Source organism: Panthera uncia (assembly GCF_023721935.1).
Source record: "Panthera uncia isolate 11264 chromosome E2 unlocalized genomic scaffold, Puncia_PCG_1.0 HiC_scaffold_20, whole genome shotgun sequence".
Taxonomy (NCBI): domain Eukaryota; kingdom Metazoa; phylum Chordata; class Mammalia; order Carnivora; family Felidae; genus Panthera; species Panthera uncia.
In genome coordinates, this window is record NW_026057589.1 from 17817725 (window position 1) to 17830050 (window position 12326).

Sequence of the window (12326 nt, forward strand, 5' to 3'; positions counted from 1 at the left end):
GAGGGGGTAGGTGAGGAGGTGGGCACTGAAAGTGCACTGGGACAACAATTAAAGACATAATCAGCTATGATTAGGCACTAGGGACGCTTCTGGGACCGAGTCCCTTTCTCTTACTTTGATTATGTGTTGACCTGTGCACCGCCTGAGTGCTGGCATTCTGGTTTTTGTGCACTTTGCCCATGCCCACATCTACCAACGCGCCTTCACGCTGCCCTGGGCCATGAGGCATTGCACACGCGCACACACACACACGCACACACGTTCACACGGCCTTGGGCATGTCCAGGCCTGAGCGGCCGCCTGACCAACCACTTGACTGCCGCTAGCTAGTGCATTTCTCCTGTGTCTGCTGGGGGTTCACAAGCCAAAGCAGAGCAGAGGAAGTTGGCCTCCAAAGCCTGCTCCTGACCAGGGACCCGTCACTAACCCACCCTTTTGGAATTAGAGGACCTGAAATGGAGCCTGATCTCTGCCAGGCGCCAACCGAGGGACATCACCCTTCCTGAGCATGGGTTTCCACCCGTGTAAAAACGGGCCTGGGGATATGCCTCCGGGGAGCTGTTGCAGAGAGGAGTTATGATAAACGTGGATGCACTTTGTGACTGTAAGACGTATGCGAGCAAGTTGTGTTATGAAAGCAGTGCTTGCGGACGTAATAACGGGCTCTCTCCAGCGCCAGGGAGGGATCTGAGCTACAGGGACGGGACTGTAAGGACAAGAGGAGCTACGTTTTAACGAATCACTCGGAGATCACTCATTTCAATGCAATTTATCTACCTGCGACGCCAAACACATATTTGAGCATAATCAAAAAGTTTTTATTCAGTTTGCCCTTTGGACCTCTGATCTAGTCATTAGGATGTTCTCAGTGAAGAAAATCTCCATCTTTAGAGGGTAGACTTGATTTCTTTTTTTAAAAAAATTAAATTTTTTTTTTTTTTAATTTTAAGAGCAAGAGAGACAGATCATGAGCAGGGGAGGGGCGGAGAGAGAGAGGGAGACAAAGAATGTGAAACAGGTTCCAGGCTCTGAGCCGTCCACACAGAGCCCAACCATGGGGCTCGAACACTTTCTTTCTTTCTCTTTCTTTCTTTCTTTCTTTCTTCCCTCATTCCTTCCTTCTTTTTCTTTCTTTCTTTCTTTCTTCCCTCCTTTCTTCCTTCCTTTTTTCTTCCTTCTTTCTTTCTTTCTTTCTTTCTTTCCTCCTTCCTTCCTTTTCTTCTTCTTTTTTTTCTTTCTTTCTTTATTTTTTGAAGAAGCCAAAAGACAGCCACTGCCAAGTCTTGTTAATAAGGAGGAGATAATGGTTTGGGGACAAATGTCAGACTTTTCCTGAATGCTGTGAACTGGCTGAGGGAGACATTCCCAAGGAAAAGCTTTCAGATCATTTATGCAAAGACAATGTTGTAGGAATCACAGGAGAGCTTCTTGAGAGAAAACACATAGCTGGAAATGTCAGATGTGGCCAGGTTGTAGGACGGCTTATTGTGCCCATTCATCACTGCAGAATTTTTGTACGAAGGTTCCTCCCCCACCCCAAACCCAAGAAAGTACAGAGTCTTCTTGTCTACCTTATATTCTGAGCCTAGGTGATAATACAGCTTTTGTATGCTCTGAATGAGGTTTAGTGAACTTGGCACCTGATTTCTAACCTTAGTCCAATACTTTTTAGCTGGATGGTCTTGGGATGTCACTGAATTTCATCACTTCACTTTATTCACTTACCCAGTGATTCTCAGCTGGAAGTGATTTTGGCCCCTAGGGGTCATCAGACAATGCCTGGGGGCGTTACTGGTCGTCACAACTTGGGGGAGGGGGAAGGTGGGGTGTGCCCCTGGCATGTATGGGTTGAGGCCAGGGATGCTGGTAAAAATCTTACAATGTACGGCACGACTCCCACAACAAAGAATTATCTGGCCCCTAATGTCCATAGTGTCGAAGCTGAAAAACCTTGTACTAAGTAGAAATAATAGCAACTCTACCCTACCAACCTCCCAGGGCTGCTGTAAGACTCAATGTACGGAAAATATTTCCCATGTTGCTTGGTGTGAGTCGGGATATAATCAATGTTAATTATACTTGTGAATAAAAGTGGAATATTGACTATAATATTCAACCTGTGGGTATATCCACTACCCTCCTCTGTTCTTTGTACCTTCACCCCTACTCTGAAAATCATTACTATGATGGCCACATCTGGTGTGCATTTTCATAGACACCTTTGGAGATGGAAAAGTGGTCATCCATGCAGGTCAGTGGAGTCTCTATGTCCTTGAAAACTCACACTTTTCCCACCACTAAAATTCTCCATCCTGGGATGAAGGCCAAACACCATTATGAATATTACTACCTCAATTAAAACAATAGTTACCATGTATCTGGCACTTTATATACATTATTTTAATTTAATATTTCCTATAACCCAGAAATGGTACCACTATGGCCCAGATGGCTGAAGCTCAGAAAATATTAAGTAACTTGGCCAAAATTAAATGGCTAGAAAGAGGCAACAGCCAGATTTAATCTCACATACATTTGACTCATGTCGAACATTCTATGATTCCCTGAAGCTGGGGAAAGACATTGAGGAGACTGCTGCACTTTGGCCATAGAACCAGCATTCTGAGCTAAAAATGCCTGCTCCTTTTCTAAAGAATTTCCTTGTGCTTCTTTCCAGCTCTCTACCATTAAGGAGAGCTGTTAGTTGCCTAATTAAACATATTTGTTTCAGGCATGAAGGTGGTCTTCAAGAGTGAAAACCTCTGAGTATTTGCAATCTGTCTTTCAAATGGCATTAAAAATTCATTTTCTAGAACACCGATAGATCTCTGCCCCCCACCCCAAGCAACAGAATCTATGTTTTCACAATCCATAATTCAAACCCAATCTTGGAAGAAATGTTAAAATGATAAACATGTTACTGGTGATGTGTGGCTGTTTAATGATGATGTTATTGAGCAAGGAAATTAGACCCATGTCAGATGTGGTTTTGAAGGAGATGCCGGCAGGAGGGAAAGACTGGCAAAGAGATTTTTCTTCCTGGGAAGAGCATGCTATTTATGTACCTCTCTTTCCGAAGTTTCTTAAAAACACATTGGCCTTTTGGCTTCCTCTCTGACTCATGTTTCAGAAGCGTGTTGTTGTGTTTGTTTTAAGCTTTCTCTGGCTAAATGGAATCATAATTGATTATTCCTTGAATTTAAGCTTTTGTTATTGTTGTTGACTTTTCAACGTGGTTATGATGGAGGTATCGGCAGGGGAAAGGGTGGTGGTTTTCTTAATATCTAACTTCTGAACGTACTCTCAGATTTTCTCATGTTCTAAGAGGCAATATAAATGCAGCAGAAAAGAAACAGTTGAATGAGTACTTTAACTTTGTCCTTGTGTCCACAAAAATGAATTCATGGACTCATCTCTTTACCAACAGCTAGACTTCCCAGATTTGCCCATTAGTATTTTATTTGTGTCTTTTCTCTGATCACAGGGACTTGCTACTTTTAAGTGTGGTCGGCAGCACCTGGGAGCGTCTAGGAAATACAGAATCTACACTCCACCCAAAGCCATGGGACCAAGCTCTGTACACTGAATTGCCACAGGTGACTCATGTGCACTTAACACTGGAAGAGCACAGAGTACAGAGTCCCCTGTCCAAGGATGTGTCACCAGTCAGTATCAGCCTTAGACTTCCCCCCAGTTAGAAGAGGGTGTGGGGCAGAAGCTCCATTCTAGTCCTGAAAACAGTGACTTAGTAACCACTGAGCAACTTTTCTGCACCAGGTTCCATACAAAGCATAGGGAGCATCCTTCATGCAAGGTCCCTGTTCCCTAGGTGCGTTTCCATGCACAGGAGACAGATGATAGAGCAGCATGCTTGAGTAGAATGTTCTGCAATGTTCTCTAGCTATATATGGCAGCCACTGGCCACGTCTGGCTATTGAGCACTTGACTTGACGTGTGGCTAGTGTAACTGAGGAATTGTATTTTAACTTAATTTCCATTCATTTAAATTTAAATAGCCGTGTGTGGCTAATGGCCACCATGTTGGATAATCCGGCTATGGATGACACGGAGGTGGTAATGGGAGTGTGAACAGAATCCGTGGGAGCAGCAAGGTGAGCGGAGATTTCCCAGCCCGGGAGGGAGGGGCGCAGGGTCAATGTCAGGTCAACGTCAGGCCTCTGTGTATCTCGTTTCATCTTGGATCTGCTCCCAAATTCGGGATGACATGAGCAGACTCAGGGACCAGCCTTTTGGGAAGTTTAAAATCCATTATATTCCCACCTCCTGCCTTCTCTCTCGTTTCCGGCCCTCCCTCATTCAGAGGTGGAATCACTCTTGCTTTGCATGGTACAAGCTTCCTAAAATGTCCGGTTGGGTACTTCTGCCTAACTAATTCCTTTGCATCCTTTAAGAGCCCATTTGAAGCCCATCTTAAGATTTCTGGTCACTGTCACTTCCGTTCGACTCCCTTCTCCGCGGTGCCCCTTCACGGCAGAGAGCAAGCAGGGCAGGTAGGTTGTGTGGTTGGTGCTCTCTAGGCCTGGGCCGGAATCCCCGGCTAGCTTTATAACCTTGGGCACGTACTCTAACCTCTCTAAACTGCTTCCACATCTGTTCTGCGGAGATGCAAAAAAAAAAAAAAAAAAAATGCATATGCTCTCCGGGTGATTATGATTTAAACGACTGCCTACACGTAACTCTCTCAGCACAGTGCCCAGTACACCGTGAGCCCTCGAAGAATATTTGTTACTGGTACTATGTTTTTACCAGTATATCCTCGATATTGCTATATGATTTATGCCTCATTACAAAACTATGTGATAGGAGCCCCCCGCTCTAAAATGTTTTCATGATTCCTTTCTATGCAGCAAAATGCCTGGCCCCAAGTAGCTGTTTCACGAACGTTTACTGAATGCATGCATAAACTAATGTGCGGGTGAATATGTAGATGCATGAATGGTTACATGGATAAGTGCCTGATCGGCCTGTGCAGATGTCCAATGGCAACGGTGATTTCTCTCAAGGCCAAGAGCATTTGAAAGTGACCATTATTTGGGGGGCCTGTCTCATGCTTACTTAGCTTAATTCTAAAGCCCTTCCCTCACCTATAGCCTCATGAAAAGAACAGGAGTTACAATAACAAATACTTCCTCATCATAGAGAATAACAAGACATCAGGGGAAAAAAAGAACTAGTTAATTTAATTTAAATGTTTATTTCTGAGAGAGAGGGAGAGAGGGAGAGGGGGAGGGAGAGGGAGAGAGGAGAAAGGAGAGGAGAGGAGAGGAGAGGAGAGGAGAGGAGAGGAGAGGAGAGGAAGAGAGGAGAGGAGAGAGGAGAGAGAGAGCACACATGCACAGGAGGGGCAGAGAGAAAGGGATACAGCATCTGAAGCGGGCTCTGCTCTGACAGCACAGAGCCCTACGCGGGGCTCAAACTCACAGACCTTGAGATCGTGACCTAAGCTGAAGTTGGACATTTAACCCACTGAACCACCCAGGCTCCCCAACAGAACAATTTTAAAAGAACATAACTCCATCATCCACATAGAGCTACTGACACTTAAATGTTGGAATTTCCTTCCAGGCTTTTCTCTGTGTATATTAAAAAAAATTTTTTTTAAATATTTATTTATTATTGAGAAACAGAGAGAGACCGTGAGGTGGGGAGGGGCAGAGAAAGAGGGAGACACAGAATCCGAAGCAGGCTCCAGGCCCTGAGCTGTCAGCACAGAGCCCGATGTGGGGCTCAAACTCACAAACCACGAGATCATGACCTAAGCCAAAGTCGGATGCCTAACTGACTGAGCCACCCAGACACCCCATTTCTGTGTACATTTTTAAACAAATCTGTGATTACACTGTATTTGTAATTTTGGCTACATGTTTAAAATTAAAAAAAAAAAAAATCTGACACACAACACCAGGTTGGCAACTATTTGAAGAAAACTGGAGCCTTCACACATTGCTGGGAGAAGTAGAAATTCGTATAATCATATGGAAAACTGCTCTGTGGTGTCTGTGAAAGCTGTAAACAAATGAATTTCCAAATGATCTGGCAATTCTACTCCTAGGTACATACGCAACAGAAATGTGTACATATGATCACCTGAAGAAGCCTTTTCATGAATAATTGTCGCTGTACTGTTTGTAATGGATAAAATTGGAAACAATCGAAAGGCTCACGGAAGGTGGAACGAATAAGTAACTGTAGCATATTAACACAATGGAATGGGGATCAGGAAGCTACAACTCCCACAACAACCTGCATGAATGTAGCAAACAAAAATATTCAGGAAAGAAAGGGACAAATGAATATAGAAACTATGACTCTATCCAGTTTCAAGACTGGCAAAACCCAGCGAAAGTCTTAGAAGGGGTTACCCTGGGGGGTGGGGGGGTGGAGTAAAGATTTGAATGGGTGGAGGCCAGGCTTCTGGAGTTCTATGATGTTTATTTCCACCCCCCCCATCCGGATACTGGGTAAATGAGTGTGTTCATTTTGTGAAAATTCACTGAACTGTATGCTTGCTTATGATCTGTGAACTTTTCTGCGTGTGTATTATATACATCAATAAAACTTACTGTACAAAATCTGCCATAGTATTAGTATAAACTCCTTTTACAAACTCATGTTGATGGCTGCAGAATGTTCCATCTACGTGATGCGCGGTGACTTACTTAACTATTTTCCAGTTTGTCACCCTTTTCAGTAAATGCTTCGATGACGATGTTCGTATGTGCTCGGAAATGTGGATTAAGGCTTGTGTCCTCAGGATTGATCCCCGTAAGTGAAATGAAAGGCTTTTGAGGCTCTTGGTGTCACTGCACATCGCACACTGAGGGCAGCTGTGGTTGTCATTCTTGCTGCTGGTTTACTTGTTGGGTGAGCATGAACATTTGATCATATCCCCACTAAATGTGGGTGCTCTCAAGAAAAAAATATATACATTTTTTTTCAAGGAAAAACGTTCTAAGTGAGAATTCATGGTTCTCACTTTGAATTCTGTTTCCTCGAGGATGGCTTTTCCAGCATCAGGCGAGAAGGCGCCTATTCTCCGGGACCCAATTTCCCAAACGCAAGGAAAAGTCAAACGAAGCCCGCTACGTGCACAGGGTGCTGAGAAGCGGAGATTCCCACGCAGAACACAGGCAATTTCATGCACAGAATGGATATTTTGCTCTGTTTGCTGAGCTGAAACCAAGGTGCACGCTGGAGGCCTGACAGTTCCCAGCTGTAGCAGCACAGACGTGCGGTTCTAAGACATAAAAACTGTTTTGAAAGATTTGCTTAGTTTTCCAAAAAGAATTGTCAGTTCCCAGCTAGTGGGAGGCTGGCTGCTGAGGTGGGGAAGGAACGAAAAAGGTAAGTAAGCATCAGAATCCAAATATCCTCTTCACATTAGTGCGGGGCAGATTTGGGGGCGCGGGGCCGGACTTGACGCTGCGGCTGAAACACGCCATGAGCCCGTCTGACAAGGCGAGGCTGAAAACCAGAAATAGCAGGAATTGATTGAAGACATTCACTCTCGCATCCAGTTCGCCGTAAGAAGAGCTTAGGACCCTAAGGATCAGTGCTGGGGGACTGAGACAGACGCTCCAATCATTCTTCTTAAAAGGAGGGAAAAACAGAGCAAAAATCTTGGGGATAACTTGAGGCAACTGGTTTTCATTTCTGGTCTTAGGGAGTAGGTGACTCTTCTCCGAGCACCTCTTGGGTTTTGCACCAGGTGACAGAGGGGGAACTTCCCGTCGGAGTGACCTCGCTAAGTAAATGTGGCCAAGGTCTGACCTGAATCGCACACCCAGACAGGTGGCTGGGACATCTCTGGCCAAGAACAATGTGAGTCACCCTGGCATCTTTTGCTGTTGTTGTTGCTATAAATTGGTTTTTACCGTGAAAATGGTAGACCAAACTCTCAAAACAGCTGGGTCAAAAGATGGGGTGGTCTAGCTAGATAAAGGGCAGGGGTCTGCAGGGAGCACAATGGGGTTGGGGTGGGGCGGGAGGATGTGGCACAGGGGAAGGGGTCTGGGGTGGGGGACAGAGCGGTGGCACAGGGAGCCAATTACACACCTATCAGCAGCTCTTAGTGGCTTTTCCCTAAGTCAAATACAATGTTGGTGTTTTGTCCCATTTAAAGCAATTTACAAAACGCAACCGTACAAGGATATACACATAAATCGAATATAAGTGCCCTTTTGCATCTGTGGTGCCTCAAGGCTAGCAGCGGATTAGCTCTAGGACCCTGGTGGCACCTCCACACGGCAGGGCTCCTGGGGTGAGGCCATCAGAAAGAACCAGGAGCCCCTCAGACTCTAAGGCAAGAGGATACCCATGATCTCTTACTGTGGGCGAAGGCCAGTGCGGAACTGGATCGCACATGCCTGCTAAAAATCTCTCCTGCAAAGGGGAGCAGAAACCTTCTCTCTTATTTTACACATTTCTGCACTATCTTCATTACCAAAAAAAAAAAAAAAAATCAGTAACTAATATTTCTCCAATGGGAAAAAAATATGATGAAAGCAATCTCTTGGATTGTTAAGGGTGTGTTTTTCCAATATGAAAGTACGTATTTTGGCAAGGAATTTAAAATGGACACCTTCTGGGGCGCCTGGGTGGCTCAGTCGGTTGGGTGTCAGACTTCGGCTCAGGTCACAATCTCGCGGTCCGTGAGTTCGAGCCCCACGTCAGGCTCTGTGTTGACAGCTCAGAGCCTGGAGCCTGTTTCAGATTCTGTGTCTCCCCCTCTCTCTGACCCTCCCCCGTTCACGCTCTGTCTCTCTCTGTCTCAAAAATAAATAAATGTTAAAAAAAAAATTTAAAATGGACACCTTCTGCTGTGGCCCTAAACTGGTCGAGGGGGAGGGGGAGACTGATTCCTCTTTAGAAGCAGGGTTGTAGTTTGGTTTTCTGGGGTTCTGCTGTTTTCTGGACGATTATCCTTTTCCTACATTCTTTCAGAGAAAGAGAGAATTTGCAGCTTTGCCGGGAGGCCCAGAGGGGTCTTGCCCAAGATCATATTTGCTGGAAGCAGCAGAACCAGTCCTCCAGTTAACACGGTCTGACCCCAAATCCCAAGGCTGGCAAGTGCCCAGAGCTATTCCCGTCCATTTATATCTCTAAAATGGAGGTCATATTGGCTGGAAAAATTGGTAGCCGCTCATTTTGTCTGAAGAGTGCAAGTTCAAAAATCATACTCTGTGGTTTTAGACTGTTCCCTAGCTGTTCGACTTTGGAAAAGTTGCCTAACATCTCTGTGCTTCAGTGTCCTCAACTATAAAACAGGGACAACAATTAAATTTACCCCTCAGGGTTACTGTGGCATTACAGGAACTAATATTTGTAGAGTAGGAGAGGTGGTTTCTGGTATATAGTAAGAATCTAATAAACGCTGACTGTATTTATTAATAATAAACTTATTTTTTAACCTTTGGCATATCAGATACCTCAGTTTTCTCATCTATAAAATGGGGACAGTAACACCAATTTCTCAGGGGTCTTATGACAATTAAATGAGATAATATATGTAAAGTGCTTGGTATTAGGTAGAAGCTTAAAAAATGTCAGCTCATTTTCCTATCTGATTTTCCTCACCGGATGACCCTCACAATGCAGGGGTGATGACATTTCTGTGAACTGGCTGATGGCATTTATGAGGAAAGGGTGCTCATATTGGCTAGGGGTGACCTGGAGAATTATTTATGAGTCTGACAAACAGAGCAGCAGAGTAAGATGCCCAACATTCCTATAACCAAATATTCCTGTGCCCTGAAGCATAAAGGATGAAGTGGAATAGGGCATTCAAAGAGCATTCTGGAAGCCCCTGGGAAACCATGAGGGCAGCAGATGGGGGGAAGCAAGTTAGCATTTCACAGACTGAAGGAAATCCTCCTAGACCCGGTGGAAGAAACTTTGCTAATCTAACATACAACCACACAGAAAATGCAGGCGTGTTTACCACAGGGGACAACGAACACCGGTCCTTCACTGCTAGGAATGGCCTTGATGGGTAAGAAATACATTAAGGAAAATCAAAAGTCCCTTAACCATAACTGTAAAACTTAGACCTTTCGACATGAATATATCCCTGTGTGCTTTACACCTTTGGGGAGGAAATAATGCAATATATGTTAAAGGGCAAAAAAAAAAAAAAAATCATCCAATTCCTCAGTGAAAATACAATCTGGGGCAATTGCTTCCCATTTAAACCACATTTGCATTGATTGAAGTGAGTGATAACTGTGGTATTGTGCTATTTCTAGAATTCTTTTTTTTTTTTTTTAGTGTTTATTTATCTTTGAGACTGAGAGAGAGGGAGAGTGAGGGAGAGAGAGAAAAAGAGCACTAGCGGGGAAAGGGCAGAGAGAGAGAGGGAGACACAGAATCTGAAGCAGGCTCCAGGCTCTGAGCTGTCAGCACAGAGCCCGATGCGGGACTCGAACTCACAAACTGTGAGATCACGTCCTGAGCCAAAGTCGGAGGCTTAACTGACTGAGCCACCCTGGTGCCCCTCTAGAATTCTTGATTTCATCGTTCCCTGATGTTTTGTTTTTCAAACCCCTCCACCCCTCTGGTATTTTTTGACCTAGCATATAAAACCGTATTTCAGGGGAAACGCACTTAGCCATGCTGAACAATATATGTTTCTTACTGAAAAGGCAACAGGGCAGAGTGGTTAAGAGTCTAGGGCTAGCGCCGGGTTTGGTTCCTGGCTCAGTCATGTACTAGCTATGTGACCTGAGCAGGTTTCCTGCCCTGTCTGTGCTTTTGTGTTCTCCTCTGCAAAATGGGGATAACAGTGCTTCCCTCCTGGATGTCTTGTGAGCATCGAATACGACAATGTCTGAAACGTGCTCAGCAGAGTGCTTTGACATACTGGATGTGCTCAAGGTACGATAATTATTATTTTTAGCACTGTGACTCGATCATTGTTCTATGACCCTAACGATTCTCTTGTGACGAAATGGGGAGGTATCTTACCTGCATTATCGGCTCTGCAATTAATTTGGCTATTTCTCTGTTGTCTGGGTATGGGTCTTAGTGGGACTTTGTGACTCTTTCAGTCCCTCATCTGTAAAATTGCAGATAATAACACCTTGCACGAGTTTCGAGGGGATTAAATGAGGTAACGTCTGTGGAATGCCTGGCCCAGAGTAAGTACTCAGCAAATGATAGTGTCATGATTCCTTCTTTCTAAAATACTCAGCATTTTACTCCTAGGTAAGAACACCCCATTTAGAAGTACTCTTATTGTAGCTTGTTTTTATTTACTTTATGACTAGTGAATTCAAAAAACTTGATTGATGTTGTAGAAAGCATGTGAGGCGATCAAATAAAATTCTGAAGCAAATGTTCATTTTGGTGCCTTCATTTGTGACGCATGTGTACAGGTGTTTGCAGGTTTTATTATTTTTTTTAAATTTTATTTGCCTCATTTTCCTTATAAGCTCAAATGTGTCCCTAGAATACCTACTTGAAAGTAAGAAAATAAATCCACATGCAAGCAAACCTTTAGTATCTCTGTTTTTCACTGCTAAAACTGTAGCAAGGGTACTTTAGATACATCAGCTGCCCAATTAAAGTTTGTTGAATAAACAAAATAACCTAGGAAATTCCCTTGTATTACGTCAAGTTTCTGTCTCTCCACTTTTCTGGCCTTCATAGCTCCATGTTATTGGGGAGCGGGGTATTCCTGCTGGCGTCTGGAGGAGATACAGGGGTAGCCAACAAGTAAGGTGCAGCCAGCGATAAAGCTGCCAAGGGGTAAGGCTGATGATCCACAATTGCGGGACTTAGTGATAGCTCTGCCTGTGTGACCTTGGGCAAATCACTCTCCCTCTCTGAACTTGAGGTTCTTCATCTGAAAAGTGAAGGGCTGGATTCGGTTACGTCACTGCACCGCCTCCGTTTCTCTGCTGATGGAGAGTTGGCAGCTTGACCCGAGGGGGACTCAGAGCCAGCCTTCACTTTGGAATTTGGGGCTGCGGGCAGGGGCAGACAGACCTTTGGGTGAAATCAGCTTTTGCAATTACCGGCTGTACAAATGAGGACAGCCTTCCCGACCTTTTGAAGCCTCAGTTATCCTCATCCGCAAACAGGAATAATCAGACGTCTTCCAAGAGCCGTTGCAAGTGACCCTCAGGAACTGAGCTCGGGGCTGAGCACGAAGTGAGCACTTGATACGTGGAGCCCATCACTGCCCGTCTGCTGCTCTCCGGGCCGGGCCCCTCTGTACTGCCGCTAACAGCCGCTGCTCTTTCCTGCAATCTTCTCCTGGGCTAATTGTGAGCAACCTCCAGGAGGGACAATGCTGATGAAGCCAA